The sequence below is a fragment of the Pristiophorus japonicus genome, chromosome 8 (genome assembly GCF_044704955.1).
Source record: "Pristiophorus japonicus isolate sPriJap1 chromosome 8, sPriJap1.hap1, whole genome shotgun sequence".
NCBI lineage: Eukaryota > Metazoa > Chordata > Chondrichthyes > Pristiophoridae > Pristiophorus > Pristiophorus japonicus.
The window spans coordinates 185,365,744-185,371,743 of NC_091984.1; positions in this window are offsets into that span (position 1 = coordinate 185,365,744).

Sequence of the window (6,000 nt, forward strand, 5' to 3'; positions counted from 1 at the left end):
AGACTTCAAGGGGATATAGATAGGCAAGAACATGGCAAATGGAATATAATGTGGCGAAATGTGAAGTTATCCACTTTGGTAGGAAAATAGAAAAGCAGAGTAATTTTTAAACGCTGAGATTGGGAAATGGTGGTTTTCAGAGGGACCTGGATGTCCTTGTACACAAATCACTGAAAGTTAACATGCAGGTACAGCAAGCAATTAAAGCAAATAGTATGTTGGCCTTTATTACAAGAGGATTTCAGTATAAGAGTAAAGATATCTTACTGCAATTATATAGGGCCCTGGTGGGACCACACCTGGAGTATTGTGTACAGTTTTGGTATCCTTACCTAAGGAGGAATATACTTGCCATTGAAGGAGTGCAATGAAGGTTCACCAGACTGATTCCTGGGATGGGGAGATTGTCTTATGAGGAGAGATTGAGTAGACTAGGTCTATATTCTCTAGAGTTTAGAAGAATGAGAGGTGATCTCATTGAAACATACAACATTCTTACAGGGTAGTTGCAGGGAGGATGTTTCCCCTGGCTGGGGAGTCTAGAACCAGGGGTCACAGTCTCAGAATAAGAGGTCGGCCATTTAGGACTGAGATGAGGAGAAATGTCTTATCTCTGTAATTCTCTACCCCAGAGGACTGTGGAGGCTCAGTCGTTGTGTATATTCAAGACAGTGATCGATAGATTTTTGAATATTAAGGGGGATAGTGCAGGAAATTGGAGTTGAGGTAGACGATCAGCCATGATCTCATTGAATGGCAGGGCAGGCTCGAGGAGCCGAATGGCCTACTCCTGCTCCTATTTCTTATGTTCTTACGATCTAATAGCCATTACAGAGACATGGTTGCAAATAGTCCAGGATAATTGACTTATCGAAAAGACAGGGAGACCGGAACAGGAGGTGGGGGTGGGGTGAGTCCTGATAATTATGGATGACATAAGGACAGTAAACAACAACTTGTATTTATATAGTGCCTTTGACATAGTGAAACATCCTAAGGCATTTCACAGGAGTATTATGAGATTAAAAATTTGACACCGAACCACACAAGGAGAAATTAGGGCAGGTGACCAAAAGCTTGGTCAAAGAGGTAGGCTTTAAGGAGCGTCTTAAAGGAGGAAAGCGAGGCGGAGAGCTTTAGGCAGGGAGTTCCAGAGCTTGGGGTCTAGGCAACAGAGGCACGGCCACCAATGGTTGAACGGTTATCATCAAGAGGGTTAGAATTAATTTTGCACAGACATCTCGGGGCGGGGGGCGGAGGGGCGCGGCGTTGTGGGACTGGAGGAGATTACAGAGATAGGGAGGGGCAAGGCCATGAGGGATTTGAAAACAAAGATGAGAATTTTGAAATCGAGGCGTTCCTTAACCGGGAGCCAATGTAGGTCAGTGATCACAGGGGTGATGGTTGAATGGGACTTGGTGCAAGTTAGGACACGGGCAGCCGAGTTTTGGATCACCTAGTTTAGGTAGGGTAGAATGTGGGAGGCCAGCCAGGGGTGTGTTGGAATAGTCAAGTTTAGAGGTAACAAAAGCATGGATGAGAGCTTCAGCAACAGATGAGCTGAGGCAAGGGTGGAGACGAGCGATGTTACAGACATGGAAATAGGCGGTCTTAGTTAAGCTGCGGATATGTGGTCGAAAGCTCGTTTCAGGGTCAAATATGACACCAAGGTTGCGAACAAAGTGGTTCAGCCTCAGGCAGAAATTGGGGAGAGGGATGGAGTCAGTGGCTAGGGAACAGAATTTGTGGTGGGGACCGAAAACAATGGCTTCGGTCTTCCCAATATTCAATTGGAGAAACTGTCTGCTCATCCAGAACTGGATATCGGACAAGCAGTCTGACAATTTAGAGACCACGGAGGGGTCGAGAGAAGTGGTAGTGATGTAGAGCTTGGTGTCATCAGCATACATGTGGAAACTGACGCTGTGTCTTCGGATGATGTCGCCAAGGTGCAACATGTAGATGAGAAATAGGAGGGGGCCAAGTATAGATCCTTGGGCGATACCAGAGGTAACGATGTGGGGGCGGGAAGAGAAGCCGTTGCAGGTATGATTAGATAGACAAGAATGGAACCGGGCGAGTGCAGTTCCAAGCAGATGGACGACGGTGGAGAGGCGTTGGAGAAGGATAGAGTGGTGAACCGTGTCTTTGACGAGAGCTGTTTCGGCACGGAAAACGGATTGGAGGGATTCACACATGGAATTGCGGTAAAGATGGGCACAGATTTTGGCAGTGACAACACGTTCAAGGACTTTGGAGAGGAAAGGGAGGTTGGAAATGGGGTGGTAGTTTGCAAGGATGGAGGGGTCAAGGGTTGTTTATTTGAGGAGAGGGGTGATGACGGCAGATTTGAGGGAGAGGGGGACAGTACCTGAGGAGAGAGAACCATTAACAATGTCAGCTAACATGGGAGCCAGAAAAGGAAGTTGGGTGGTCAGCAGTTTGGTGGGAATAGGGTCAAGCGAGCAGGAAGTGGGTCTCGTGGACAAGCTGAGCTCAGAAAAGTCATGAGGGGAGATCGGAGAGAAACTGGAGAAAGATGTGAGGTCAGGGCTAGGGCAGGGGGTTCCTTGGAGGAAGTTTGACCCAGTGGGCTAGGAAAAGGAAGGGATTAGGCAGAGGCGACCAAACAGATGGTCTCAATCTTAGAAAAAAAGAGGTCCATGAGCTCCTCACACTTATTGTCGGAGGTGAAGGTGGAGACTGGGGAGACGGGTTTAAAAAGACGGTTAGCAGTGGAGCATAGAAGTAGTGAGAAAAGATCAAAAGATCAGGAAGTAGAATCAGTATGGATGGAGATAAAAAAATAACAGGGGACTGACAACAGTGCTGGGTGTAGTTTATAGGCCCCCTAACAGTAGCTATACCATTACACACAGTATTCATCAAAAAATAATAGGAGCTTGTAACAAAGGTAATACAATAATCGTGGGGAACTTTAATCTGCATATAGATTGGGCAAATCAAATTGGCATCACTTTTACTGTGGGAATCCCTCACTTTTACTGTGGGAATCGATCACTTTCTAACGTGGGAATCCCTCATTGTTATTGTTAGAATCCATCAGTTTTACTCTAGGTGTTCATCTCTTGTATTTTCGGAATCCATTAGTTCTACTGTGGGATTTCATCACTTTTACTATGGAATCCATCACTTTTTAAGGTGATAATTTATACTTTTGAATTTCATGAGCATTTGCAATCATTTTAATGAACAGTCCCATCAATATTTTATCACATAATCGTAAATGTTAAGCCAGAGGGATGTAAAGTGCCTCGTACAAAGATGAGGTGTTGTTCCTCGAGCTTATGTGGAATTTAACATTGAGCTTAACAACTTTACATCTTAATCACCGCTCTCCTTTTCACTTGGACATTGTTTAACCATTTACACCTCCTCTGGAGCCATCATTTGTTTCCATGCTCCTCTTGCATTGCACCATTATCCCTTTTGTCATTTAGTCACTCCTGCCCTCCACCCTATTACAATCTTTTCCTTTGTGTTCTTCCCTTGCCTCCTGTTCCCTGGCTCTATACTTACTTTAAAGCTGTTCATTGCCAACATCTTCCTGTTCTGATGAAAGGCCTTCAACCTGAACGTTAACTCAATGTTTCTCTCCACAGATGCTGCCTGACATGCTGTGTGTTTCCAGCAGTTTTTGTTTTTATTTCCGATTTCCAGCATCTGCAGTATTTTGCTTTTGTTTTAGAATCTAAAGACTAAGATTGGCATCCCTAACTGCTATTAATTGATTTTTCTAATCTCCTCATCTGTTTTCAATCTTGGTGGTGGTCTGCATTATGTTGCCTGGGATCCTCGCTTAGAATTCTGAATAGAAAAATAAAAATCTATATACTTCACACATTATCAGATGCAGGACATTATACCTGAGGATTCGCAGGACTATACTAAATATTGCTGACTTTCAATACAGTGGACCTTCACATTGGCGATTTCACAGTTGGGCAACCATTTTCTCAGTCTGAGGCTGAACCAGACTGTTCACAACCTTGGTGTCGTATTTGGCCGTGAAATGAGCTTTCGACCATATACCCACAGCATAATTAAGACTGCCTATTTCCACCTCTGTAACATCGCCCGTCTCTGCCCTTGCCTCAGCTCATCCACTGCTGAAGCCCTCATCCATGCCTTTGTTACCTGTAGACTTGACTTACAACGCACACCTGGCTGGCCTCCCATATTCTACCCGACATAAACTAGAGGTGATCCAAAACTCGGCTGCCCATGTCCTAACTCGCACCAAGTCCCGCTCACCCATTTCAAAATTCTCATCCTTATTTTTAAATCCCTCCATGGCCTCGCCCCTCCCTATCTCTGTAATCTCCTTCCACCTCACAACCCCCCCGAGATGTCTACACTCCTCTAATTCTGCCCTCCTAAGCATCCCTGATTATAATCGCTCAACCATTGGTGGCCGTGCCTTCTGTTGCCTGGGCCCCAAGCTCTGGAACTCCCTGCCTAAAACCTCTCTTTCCTCCTTCAAGATGCTCCTTAAAACCTACCTGTTTTTGGTCACCTGCGCTAATTTCTACTTATGCAACTTGATGTCTCATTTTTTGTCTCATAATACTCCTCTGAACGCCTTGGGACATTTCACTACGTTAAAGGCGCTATATAAATACAACTTGTTGTTATGATCTTCCAGGTGCACTGCTTTCTTGTCAATTACCTTATGGTAAAATCTTGTGTTTTGAGCCTTGCAACCGTTTCAGGTTATTCATTAATTTTCTTTTGTCCCTTGTCGTTGTGAACATTTTGTGTAAATGTTAACTTTTTGGCAATGATTACTTGTTCCTTTGATCAGCTCTCTGTTGTCAGTGTCATTTAAAGAATCCATCTTTTTAGGTTTCTGTTCTGGGTTAGTTCCATCTCACAGAAACACATTTAAGGCTAGTGATTCATCACAGTCATAATTTTTTTAAATAATTGGGTTAATGCCTGCGTTAAAACAGCACAGAAAGGAATTTGGTGCAAGCACTTTGGAACAGGAATTATCTATTCAGCCCCTCGAGCCTACTCTGCCATTCAATTAGATCATGGCTGATCTGTACCTCAACTCCATTTACCCACCTTAGCTCTGTATGAAACAGTGCCAAGAGTAATTCCTACCCTATAAAATGGAGAAACAGCATTATCTGTGGAAAAGCCAGTAGATTCAATGTTCCGAAATCAGATGAAAGTACCTGTCTGTATGCTGACTAATATTTATCCTTCAATCACCATGACTAAAACACATTATCTGGTCATTAATCACATTGCTGTTTATGGAACCTTGATCTACGCAATTTGGCTGCCATGTTTCCTACATTACAACAGTGACTACACTTAACAAATACTTCACTGGCTGTAAATCCTGAGGTCATGAAAGGCGCTACATAAACGCAAGTTCTTTCTTTTATTTAAGAGGCAATTGGATGAGATTATTAGGGAGGTATTTTTTTTTGATGGATGAGCTGATTGGCTTTCTTCAACTGTCTATCTTATGAAGTACAGGAACATAAGAACCAACAATTACACTCAGGAAGCCCTTAATTGTTTACGGGGACCATCAGAATTTAGGTCCATGCTTTGTAATTCAAGAAACCAGCAAAACCAGACTCTACCAGAATGACTATTAGCTGCTCTGCCAACTACAATCAACTACACCACAGTTCATTACAGTATTTTATTTAAAATAATTTTCAAGTATTTATTCAACAAAAAGGTTAATTTTCTTGCCACACTGCATAATTTGCGCTGCTGCTCAGGCAGTTCAGCTTCAATACAACACCAAATGTGCAGTGTGACTGCAGCCAAACCTGTGGGAGTTTGGGGTTTGGTGTCACGTCTGAGACCTCCTCTAGGAGCTATAGCTACAACTAGTCTGAAGCAAGAAGGTCATTACATAGAAGACATAGAAATTACAGCACAGAAACAGGCCATTCAGAAGGATGAGGGGTGATCTTATAGAAACATTTAAAATAATGAAAGGGATAGACA